Source organism: Ailuropoda melanoleuca, chromosome 9 (genome assembly GCF_002007445.2).
Source record: "Ailuropoda melanoleuca isolate Jingjing chromosome 9, ASM200744v2, whole genome shotgun sequence".
Classification (NCBI taxonomy): Eukaryota; Metazoa; Chordata; class Mammalia; order Carnivora; family Ursidae; genus Ailuropoda; species Ailuropoda melanoleuca.
Window position 1 is genome coordinate 24,718,081 of NC_048226.1, and position 11,696 is coordinate 24,729,776.

Consider the following 11,696-nt stretch of genomic DNA (forward strand, 5'->3'; position numbering starts at 1 on the left):
CATTGTCCACAATAGCTAAATACTAGAAGTAGCCAAGATGCCCTTCAACAGATGACTGGATTAAGAAGATGTCGTCCATATATACAATGGAATATTACTCAGCCATCAAAAAGAACGATTTCTGAACATTTGCAGCAACATGGACAGGACTGGAGGAGATAATGCTAAGTGAAATAAGTCAAGCAGAGAAAGACAATTATCATATGGTTTCTCTCATCTATGGAACATGAGAACTAGGAAGATCGGTAGTAGAAGGAAGAGAAGAAGAAAGGGGTGGGTAAACTGAAGGGGGAATGAACCACGAGAGACTGTGGGCTCTGGGAAAAAAACTGAGGGCTTCAGAGCGGAGTGGGGTGGGGGAATGGGATAGGCTGTTTTGGGTATTAATGAGGGCATGTATTGCATGGTGCATTGGCTTTTATACACAATAATGAATTATGGAACTTTACATCAAAAACTATGAATGTACTTTATGGTGACTGACATAATATAATAAAACAATATTATTAGAAAAGTGAATTAATTCAGTAATTCTCAACTAACAAATTGAAATGTCAAGGAAATATTTGGTTAAATAATTTGGTATTACTAACACAGAGAGCTTGGGATGGCCACCATCTCTTACCTCATCATTTTATCCTCTGAATAGATGGATTTGAATGATCTAACTTGAAAATAATGAGGTTTCAATGTCCTTTCAGTAAACTCTAACATAAATACTTCCATAATAAAGATAAAACAGCAATGAGTAGATTGGAAAAATAAGAATAATGTTGGGATGCTAGGTGATTCAGGTGGTTAAGCATCTGCCTTGGACTCAGGTCATGATCCCAGGGTCCTGGGATCAAGTTCCACATCAGGATCCTTGCTGAGCAAGGAGCCTGGTGCTCCCTCTGCCTGCTGCTCCCCCTTCTTGTGCCCCCCCCACTGACAAATAAATAAAATTAAAAATAAAAAGATGAATGCCAAATAATTACTTTAGGTATTTTTACTAATTTCCAATATTAAGTCAATCTGATGGCACAGACAGAGGTTTATAATATTTTTCACAAAATAATGATTCATATCATCATCTAAATATGGTTTAAAGTACAAATCTCATTTTTTCCTTTCCTTTATATGAAATAATATAAGATAGATTTTGCCATTATTTGACAGGAAATAATGACTGCCTGTATTATTTCATATAAAGGAATTTACCAACTTTAAAAAAAAAGACTTTATTTATTTATCTGACAGAGAGAGAGAGAGCACAAGCAGGGGGAGCAGCAGAGAAGAGAGAGAAACAGGCTCCCCACTGAGCAGTGAGCCCCACTCGGGGCTTCATCCCAGGACCCTGGAATCATGATCTGAGTCAAAGGTAGACACTTAACTCACTGAGTCATCCACGTGCCTGGTAATTTACTGACTTTTAAAGTAAAACTTATTTTTACCTAAAAAGTCTTTCCATGTGAGGGAACATGCAAGTTGGCATATTGCTTCAGTGACAAGCCCAGTTAGTGTATGCATCAAGTGAACTGAATATGATTCCAGTCTTGACATAAATTTTTTATGTGATACAGCTGGACAATTGACTTCCTCAGGCCTTTGTGTTTTGTCTGTAAAATAAGGGCATCAGATTCCTTGATTGCTAAACTACCTACCAGGTCATTTATCATATATCCTGTTATTTGTACATTTCAATGTTATAATTGCCATTTAAGGTATCTACATATACAGTTATTTTGTATTGGAGACTCAAGTACAGTTTAGAATTAATTGTTTAAAAAGCAGATAAGCCTCCTACTGTAACAGAAATGAAAGACATCAAATCTTGCCGAATACTTTCTACATTTGCTTTCACTGTAGCAAACTGTAAATTGTGATAATACTTCATGGACCATCTGCAGATGTGCTGTCAGCTTGTAGAGGTAAGGATGCTTTGATAATTCAAGATGTCACAACAACTTCATTCGAGTTCATCTCTAGGGAAAAATAGCACAAGGATCTGAAACCTAAAGAGGAATTACTGAGAGAATCACTTGGTTGATAGATTTACCTAAAGGGAAATTAGCCAGGATTTCCTATTTGGTAAAGATGGTTTGCTTTAGTGGACAATTCTCATTACACTTGAGAAAGAACAAGTGATGAGAGATTCTCCTTTGATACTATTTTATTAATTTTCTAAAACAAGACTGATAAAATAACCTAATTTTGACTTCCAGATTAATTCAGGGCCTTTTCATTATTAATAAGATTGCTTTTTAAAGATATTTTATGGATGATATTTAAAATAGAGCTAAATAGTTTTATTATCTACAGAAAAAGTCAGTTTTTTTTCTCATGTAATGTTTAAAAAATTGTGTAGCACTGGTGATAAGTAAGACTAGAATATAGAGATAAAGATCAAGTATATAAGACAATAATCTTATTTTGAAATTGTTTTTTTTAATCTTTTGATATCTCTTTGCTCATACTAACATACACATTAGCTTGTTCTTTCATGACAAGGTCACTCCTCAGTTTTAAGTTAATCCCACTGTGAGAACATTTTCTTCTAATAACTCACATCATGTAAAATTTTGTAGCAATGTTAGGGAAAATTGAGAAGATCATGATATGTGTTTGTAGAGGTCGTTGCAAAATGAACATTAGATTCAGTGATGAAACAATTGATTTTTTGTAATTTCATGATCTAACTTAGATGTTAACAATTTTGACAATCCTTCAAGTTGGTCTTCTAGTAAGGTCATGGGCCTATTCTAAGGTTGCTGCCTCTATTTACAACATTTTTGTGTGTAATTAACTGCTGATCTAGTGTATTCAACACATATAAAATGATCAGTCTCATTACTTTGTGTTCAGATACTGTTTCAGCAAAGAAAAGAAGAAAGAAAGAAATTATTCAGGTTGAACGACATAATTTCAAACCTCATTTTCTTGTCTCTGCTCTTAGAAGTCTAGATAGTTGCCACTATGAAATGTGTTCAGTGTTTTAAAATAATCTGTGGGAAGGAATTTCAAATATTATGATGATGGCTGCCTCAGTAGGGTTAGTGCACATGTGTCTTACCAAATTGACTCCTCAGGAAGCATAATGCTCATTTAGATGATGATGTTTAGTGAAGTGTCTGAAAAGCAGCCTCTCAGACAAGTTGGCAGTGATAACTGCTATGCCATGGTTGTACTAGAGAGAGCAATCCAGGAGCCTGGAAGATTCTGACATAACCATGGTCCTCTTGGTGGCAGCCTGCAGATTCCATCTAGTAGGTCTTGGACACTTGCTGGGTACTGGCAAGTTCAGAGGTAGAGCAGTGAGCAGGTAAGACAAAGTCTGGTGGGGAGACTGTTGAAGGAGTTCAGGACACACCACACTAAAATATGCTGCTTGGATATATTGATTATTTTGAGCTATAGGCACTTGAAAAACAACAAATATAAGGAGAAGAAGCTTCCTCTGAACTATCCTTATGTGCCTAAAGATAGGTCTTCCAAAAAGAATCCAATAGGAACACAATTGTTATAGATTCCCCTCCCCACCCTCACATGTGCTTAGGATGTTTATAAACTTGGGAAGATTGACTTTTCACAGGAGAGGAGACTAGAAGTGGACACCATACCCAAATTTTGTCACTAATGATCACTCCTCCCATCTATCCTTCTAAGAGCCCATTCACCTTTCCCCAAAATCAGTTACTCTCCCCTAAGTGACCTATATATCCCCTTTCCCCTTCCCATATTAAGACAATATACAAGCTCTCAAATCTCAACACTTTTTTGGATGTTCACTTTTTTTTCCTGTGATGCCCTCCTGCATGTAATATTAAAAATTAATAAATTAATATATATTTTCTCCTGTTAATCTGCCTATTGTCAGTTTATTTTACAGACCCAGCTTTCAAACCTATGAGAGTAGAGGGAAAGTCTTCCCCTACACAGTAAACAAATAATATGCCCTGGTGATAACAGTCCTAGAGGGCAATCAATGGAAGAAAGGGCTCTGAGTGCCAAGGTGGAGAAAGTGGGCAGAGGAGCTCAGGTCAAGTGACATTTAGCAGAGATATAAAGGCAATGAGGGAAAGAACCACACCCATGTGGATATTGGAGACCAGGGGGCATGGAGTCAGGTGGGCCAAGTGCAGCCTAAACATTAAGTAGGATGAAGACTGCTGGGTTTAGCACCATGGAGGTCATTGTTGGCCCTGACAAGATCAGTTTTGGTGAATTAGTGAGGACTAACCCTACATGGAAGGGGTTTCAGAGAACAGGAGGAAAGGAAGTAGTGATTTGGGAAGAATACTCCTTGTGAGTTACCATGAGCTGAGTTACATGCCTGGAAGAGCCTGGCCAAGCTGAATCAGAACCAGCACTCTCACCAGAAGCAGTGAGAAGTTCAGTATACGGACAAAATCAGTCTGAGGTGATGACAGAGATCACAGATCCAGGAGGGTCTGTGTTGTGGGAGGTAAAAGAGCAGCATCTATGCAGGTGTACCCTACTGTATGTCTGTAGAGGCTTCAGATATGCATGCCATAGCCCCTTTCTTCACTTGCATAGCTGCTGTCTTTGTAGGGGAGAAATAAGTTTTCCTTGACCCTCTTAGGGTCCCTGGTTAGATTTGAAAATTATACCAACAAAGACAGATTAATAGGAAAACACCTACAAATTTTTAGATATTTTTGCATGTACTTGGTAGTTTTCATAAGAAAATGAATATCTGAAGAAGACTTCAGAGCAGGAAGTTTTTATAACTTTTGGACAAAGAAACACAAATTCGTGAAGAGTTGATGAGACAAAGGGACTTGTGGTAGGGGGAATAAATGGAGAAAAAGCAGGAAGATAATGGTTAGTTTAACAAAGCTTGTATGTACAGATTTCCTGCCTCCTCCCCAAATCTCTGGTGTTAAGAATGTCTTCCCTCCTTCTGGGATAGGGATGGTAACTTCCACATGGGAAATTTATGATCCGTCTCAGCAAAGAAGTTCAAGGCAGGGAAGTCAGAGTTACCATCTTGATTATGCCATTTTCCTGAATTCCTTCAACTCAAGATATTGAATATGCCATGGTACATATTTTGAGGTAGCATGTCCTGAACCCCATAGCCATCTTTTCTTGTAATACGTCTTTACACATTGCAGGTAGAAGAAACAATGTATCTTACCTGTGAAGTCTGATATAGTTACTCTTTCTGGGTTCCCCTAGACTTTCCCTATACTGAATAAATAGTTATCCAGTAAATGAATACGATAAATGGTGTTTTAAAGGCCTTCCTTTATTTTCTGGGTCCTCTTGCCAAAAAATTCTCACCTGAGGTTACCTGATAATGATGAAGGATAGTTGGAAGGCAGGCAGGCAGGGGAAGGGGCCCCCCCACTCTAAGAGGAAAGGACCCTTAAGAGGATTTTACATCCCCCCTGGAAGGAGCCCTCCGCCCTTTCACACATGAGAGTTAGGTGACAAAACCTGATTGGATGGCAGGCACAGGGAGGGTTAATCAAATTAAAACAACCCTCTAACAAGCCTATAAAAACCGCCTAGACTTACAAATTCCAGTGGCAAACCTTTCGGGTCCTCTCGTTCCTTGGGAGCTTTCTCCTCTATCATTCAAAAAACTTTACTGTCACTTAATAAAANCTGAGGTTACCTGATAATGATGAAGGATAGTTGGAAGGCAGGCAGGCAGGGGAAGGGGCCCCCCCACTCTAAGAGGAAAGGACCCTTAAGAGGATTTTACATCCCCCCTGGAAGGAGCCCTCCGCCCTTTCACACATGAGAGTTAGGTGACAAAACCTGATTGGATGGCAGGCACAGGGAGGGTTAATCAAATTAAAACAACCCTCTAACAAGCCTATAAAAACCGCCTAGACTTACAAATTCCAGTGGCAAACCTTTCGGGTCCTCTCGTTCCTTGGGAGCTTTCTCCTCTATCATTCAAAAAACTTTACTGTCACTTAATAAAACTTGCTTTGCTGCCCACCACTGTCTGGTCTATCTCTTCATTCTTTGAAGGTGTGAGACTAAGAACCTTGGGCACCACTGAAGGAAAAAAATCCTGCAACAATAATATTGAATTCTTATGACCCATAGCATTTTAATGCGGGGATCAAGAACATAGGTCTTTATCAGAAGTAAGGCTTTCTTTCTCTAAGGAAGCACATGTCTCTACCAAGCCTGCTGTGTTTGCATAGAGGCACACGCTGCTGATTGTCATCAATATTCATTTTCCCATTCTGAGTTAAAAACAAACATGGAAAGAGCTCCATTTCCCAGCCTTACTTGAAGCTGGTGTGGCCTTATGTCTAGGTTTATGTAAGTGGAAATCTTAACTTCTTTTCCAGGAAGTCTCCTTAAAGAGAATCTGGATGCCTTTCTCTGTTCCTTTCCAATCCTTCTGCTTGGAAAAGGGATATGATAGTGTCATCAGCTAGACCCCAAGACCTGACCTCACTGCCTGCCTGCTTGTACTCACCGACCTTTCCCAAAGTTCTTCTTTCCAGCTTATTTCTTAATTCGGGCACCCCTCAAGGAATAGTGACTGGCTTGACAAGATCTCTAGCAGGCCAGACCACCCAGACNGGTTTACACATAACCCCCGACTGGCACCTACACAGATGGACCATGGGGTAACCTCTAGAATGATAAAAAATTACCCTTATGTCATTATAATACTAAAGTCTCCACCCGAGGTGGCACACAAGCCTCATGCATATAACATACAATGTATGTACAGGCATGTTTCTTTAAGGCACATACATAATGTTTTGCCCACCATTACACATGATGACAATGTAACTGAACCAATGGGAGTTCACGTCTTGGTGACTCACAGAAATGGCACCAGGTGAGTTGTCACACAAAGAAAATTTTATTTGCAGCAATTAAGGATATCACAGGGAATAGCTTCCAAATCCATGACTCCCTGAGAGAGGGTGAATTTGTTCCTTTTGTTGAGGGTTAGGATGAATATTGAGATGGGGAAGCCTTGTCATCATATGTACAGCAGGCATGAAATTGTGCATGCTCTTTAAGGAAACATGCTTGTACGTATATTGTATGTTAGTAAATGAGTCTGTGGCTCCTCCTTGGGCAGAGATTTTAGTATTATAAGGAGGTAAAGGTGATTGTAGGTCATTCCAGAGGTCACTCCATGGTCCATCTGTGCAAGCACAAGTTAGGGATTTAGCTCAAAGGGTCTGGGTGGTCTGGTCCAGCAGGTGGTTTTGTCAGGGCAGTCACTATCACCTGAGGGGTAGTTTTGAGTTTCATTTGCCTGAGTTAAGAGATAAGCCAGAAATAAGAGCTTATGAAAAAATCTAAGATATAGATCAGTGAGTACAAATGGTTGGGCAGTAAAGGTCTGGTCTTGGGGTCAAACTGGTGAGAACAAGACTGCTCTATCTAAATATTCATCCTAACCCTATATAAAAGGAACCCATTCACCCTTGCTCAAGGAGTCATGGCTTTGGCAGTTACTCTCCATGGTCTCCTTATTTGCCACAAATAGATTTACTTTGTGGGATAGCTCCATCTGGTATAATTTCTACCTGTAACTCATCAAGGAGCCAATGTTAAGTTTGGTTACAATAGCTGGAGTCCTAGCAGCCACTTTGGAACATGAGTTTAAGAACACAGTTAAGATTGAAAAGAACCATAAGCTGGAGGAACCATAAGCTGGTGAGTCCCTGGCCACCTTACTCACCACCCATAGGCTTCTTTAAAGTGAGAAAAATTAAAGTCCATCTTTTATCAACCCGATGTGAAAACAAGACAGCAGGCCTAAAATGGAATTGCTTATAATTAAGTCCCATTTTAACCAAACTCAAGGGATTCACTGCTTGGGATGCATTAAATGGAATACAACCCAAGGAAATGTTGAAAGCAAAGAACTTTTATTACTTGTGACAAGGAAGGAGGCAGGAAGATAGGTCTCAAAGCACTGTCCCCCTGTGGGGTTAGTACACGAAGTTTTTATTAGTGTATTAGGAGTTGGGGGCAGAAAGGTTGCATATGCATTAAGAAATTTACACATATTCTGTTTTTTAGGCACTTCAGTTCAATTGTGAATGCCTAGCACATGAACATGATAGTGCATACATTGTATGTTCAAAAAAGTGGAAGAAAACCCCACCCATAGGAGTGATGCGGTTTGAAGTGTTGAGGTTCAGAGCAATGGCCAAGAAAGAATTCTCGAGATGTCTTTGGTGCAAAAAAGTGGTTTTATTAAAGCACAGGAACAGGACCCATGGGCAGAAAGAGCTGCACTCAGGTCATGAGGAGTGGCCCAATATATGCTTTCAAGTTTTGGAGGGAATTGGGGAGAGCATAAGTCTCTAAGGAATTTTGGAAACAAGGTGCCCAGGACCTTGAGGGGGCTAGCTATTGTTAGGAAAAGTAATTTATTACCATCTAATAAAGCCTTAGTCATAAGACCTTCAGATGTATATCAGCAGGTCATATGCTTGGGGGATGATTGCCAACATGTATCTTGGAGGGAGGGTAGAGATAAGGGAAGTTTCCAAAGGAATTTTTATATGTTAAGGTAGACTACAAGATCTTGGGGGGTCGGGATAATGTTAAGATTGCTTTTTGCCCTTAGCAAAGTATTAATAGCCAGGCAGCTGAGTTCCTAGAGGACTGTCACTCTACCTGTTTCAAGGGCTTGTCAGCAGCCTGTAGTCTAGTAAGTGGTGTGGTTTGGAGTGTTGGGATTCAGAGCCTAAGGCCAAGAAAGAATTCTTGAGATGGCTTCAGTGCAAAAAGGTGTGTGTGTGTGGGGGGGTGTCCTAAAGAGTGGCTGATTATATACTTTGGAGTTGGGGTAAATAAAGACAAAAGAAGGTTTCCAAAAGGACTTTCATATGCTAAAGAAGACTCACAGGACACCTGGCTATTGTCAAGCTAAGGTTGTTCTTTCCCTCTAGCAAAACATTAACCTTAAGACAGTTGGGAGTTTCCTGGAGGAATGTTACACTTAGCCTGCCTCAAGTATTTGTCAATGGGCTGCAGGTCATAAGGAAATTTTATTTTACTTACATTTCCTTCTGACTTTGTTTCCCACATCAGTAAGGAAATTTAATTTTTTCTTTTTCCTTTGTTTCCCATGTTAAGAGGAGATCTTAGCACTATAATAAGCTAAACATAACTTCAGGACAACTCAGGGGGGCTTCTGCCAGGTCCTAAACTCATGCAAGGGATTATCAGATGAAACCACCCAGCCTGGTGACTCCTTGACAGGCAGTGTTGGTTCTGCAAAACAAAATACATTCCTTGGGGCATCTCGGTGGCTCAGGTGACTAAGCATCTGCCTTAGGCTCACGTCAAAAATCTCAGGGTCCTGGGATCAAGCCCCATGTTGGGTTCCCTCTCTCTCTTTCTCTCAAATAAATATAGTCTTAAAAAAAAAAATACATTCCTTCCCTGCTTTTGTTCCTTCCTCCTCCTCTCTTCTACTGATAGCTTTTAGCTTTCAGCCCTCTGATTTGAGTAACTTTCCATTGCATCCTAGCTAATACTGTATCACCAAACTGAAATTCAACTTAATTACAGTTTGGCTCTCCCAGAAATGGAATCTTAAAACCAGTCAATCAGGAATCAACTCTAGTGAATAGACCCCTGCCATATTCTAAAGGAAAGTAACCTTACAATAATCAACCCACTTTTTTGCCTGCTATAACCTCCTTGTTCGTGCCCTCCTTCTTCCTGTAAATGTCTTTCATTGGAGCAACTTTCTATCTGCTAGACTGGAAGCTCCCCAATTCATGAATCATTGAATAAAGCCAGTAAGTTCTTTAAAATGTACTCCTTTGAATTTTGTTTTTTACCAAGACAGATGAACAAGAGAAAAGCATACAAAGTTATTTAGCATAAGTTTTACATGGCAAGGGAGTCTTTATTTAAAAAAAAAAAAAAAGGAGACCTAAAGAAGTGGTTAAAGCTGTTTTTATGCTAGTCATGATAAATGATGGGATACACAGTATGAGCAATGAATTGGGGGAACTTAACAAGGCCTGTTGTTTCTGATTCTTCTTAGTGTCCCCTGTTTTGGAGATGAGATGCTCCTTTCTGATGTGGGAAATGATGAGGGAGCAGAAGGACAAAGGAGGACAAAGCACAAGTTGACCCCCCCACACACACACAGAGACTCCTGGGTGGGATATGTGTGACATTCCTCCAGGAAGCTCCCAACTGTCTTAATGTTAATGCCTAGCTAGAGGGAAAAACAACCTTGGTTTGTGATAATAATTAGGCCTCAAGTATCCCATAAGTCTTCTTTAGCATATGAAAGTTCCTTTGAAAACCTTTTTTCCCTACCCCCAACTCCCAAATATATAATCAGCCACCCCTCACAACCCTGGGGCAGCAGCTCTTTCTGCCCAAGTGTCCTGTCCCCAGGCTTTGGTAAAACCACCATTTTACACCAAAGACATCTCAAGAACTCTTTCTTGGTCTTTGGCTCTGCACCTCACCCAACCAAACTTCACCTATATTCCAAAACTATATAAAGAAATAAAGGCAGAAGTGAAATTATTAAATTTCCTTACTACCTACAGCCCATTGACAAGTCCTTGAAACAGGCAGAGTAACATTTCTCTAGGGACTCAGCTGCCTCACTCTTAATACTTTGCTAAGTGCAAAAGACAATCTTAGCCCAACCCCCAGGATCCTGTGAGTCTACTTTAACATAAAAATTCCTTTGGAAACTTCCTTTATCATCTCCACCCCTCAAGATGTATGTTGACAATCAACCCCCAAGCATATGACCCACCGGATATACATCTGAAGGGTCTCAGGACTGAGTTTTTACTAAACAGTAATAAATGACCTTCCCTAACAATATCTAGCCCCCTCAGGATCCTGGAAATCTTTGGTGCAAAAATGTGGTTTATTAAAGCACAGAGACAGGACCCATGGGCAGAAAGAGCTGCTGCACTGGGGTTGTAAGAGGTGGCTGTTATATACCATGGGGTTGGGGGAGGTAAGGAAAAAGGGAGGTTGAAGAAATGCTTTCATATGTTAAAGAAGACTCACAAAAGATACCAGAGGCCTTGCCATTGTCAAGTTAAGGTTGTTTTTCCCTCTAGCAAGTCATTAACATTAAGATGGTTGGGAACTTCCTGGAGCCTGCAGATTACAAAGAAATTTAATTGTATCTACATTCCCTTCCTTCCGGAAGCTAGGTTATTGATAGAAATGCTTAATTCTTGTAAACTGCTAAGACATTTGCAAACTGAGGGAGACTCCAGTCTTGCAGGATTGTGTTATCTATAGGTTAACTATTTCTTTGTCCTTTAGGGCAGCCAGGAGTGCCTGAGGAATGTCACACACAACCCATGGTGTGTGTGGGGGGGTTGTGGGGTGTCAGTTTCTGCTTTGTCCTCAGCTTGCCTTCTGTTTCCTCATCACTTCCAACTTGAAAGCATATAATGAGCCACTCTTCCTGACCCCAGTGCTACTCTTTCTGCCCATGGTTCCTGTCCTGGTGCTTTAATAAAACAACCTTTTTGCACCAAAGACATGTCAAGAATTTTTCTTGGCCATTGGCTTCAAACCTGATCATCTTTCCTAAATCACTTTGCTCTACGTGTAAGGAGGTTTTATGACGTGCTTCAGGGGAGAAGGGTGGGGAATGTTCTCAGATCCATTCAGCTTAAAATATTCAGTTTGCCAAGGTGGCGTATTTTGGAGTAGTGTGTCCTGTTCCAATCAATGTGTGTGTT